At 41.3% G+C, this 705-nt stretch overlaps 1 non-coding gene across 1 annotated transcript; it reads right to left on the reverse strand.

Annotated features, from left to right (window-relative positions):
• Nucleotides 1-298: 298 nt before the first annotated feature.
• LOC148548220 (small nucleolar RNA R71) lies at nt 299-406 on the reverse strand. The gene has a single exon (XR_015897429.1). It is a non-coding gene; the product is annotated as a small nucleolar RNA R71 (small nucleolar RNA).
• Nucleotides 407-705: the final 299 nt, after the last annotated feature.

Here is a 705-nt window from a genome sequence, read left to right on the forward strand (position 1 = left end):
TGGAGCAAACAATTTTGAGCTGAAACCTCAATTAGTTTCTCTGATGCAGCAGAACTGCAAGTTTCATGGACTTCCATCTGAAGATCATTTTCAGTTCTTAACTGAATTCTTGCAGATATGTGATACTGTTAAGACTAATGGAGTAGATCCTGAAGTCTACAGGCTCATGCTTTTCCCTTTTGCTGTAAGAGACAGAGCTAGATTATGGTTGGATTCTCAACCCAAAGACAGCCTGAACTCTTGGGATAAGCTGGTCACGGCTTTCTTAGCCAAGTACTTTCCTCCTCAAAAGCTGAGCAAGCTTAGAGCTGATGTTCAAACCTTCAGACAGAAAGAAGGTGAATCCCTCTATGAAGCTTGGGAAAGATACAAACAGTTGACCAAAAAGTGTCCTTCTGACATGCTTTCAGAATGGACCATCCTGGATATATTCTATGATGGTTTATCTGAGCTATCAAAGATGTCACTGGACACTTCTGCAGGTGGATCCATTCACCTAAAGAAAACGCCTGCAGAAGCTCAAGAACTCATTGACATGGTTGCTAATAACCAGTTCATGTACACTTCTGAAAGGAATCCTGTGAATAATGGGACGCCTATGAAGAAGGGAGTTCTTGAGGTTGATACTCTGAATGCCATATTGGCTCAGAATAAAATATTGACTCAGCAAGTCAATATGATCTCTCAGAGTCTGCATGGAATGCA

The sequence above is a fragment of the Arachis ipaensis genome, chromosome B8, assembly GCF_059453495.1.
Source record: "Arachis ipaensis isolate K30076 ecotype BB chromosome B8, ASM5945349v1, whole genome shotgun sequence".
Taxonomy (NCBI): domain Eukaryota; kingdom Viridiplantae; phylum Streptophyta; class Magnoliopsida; order Fabales; family Fabaceae; genus Arachis; species Arachis ipaensis.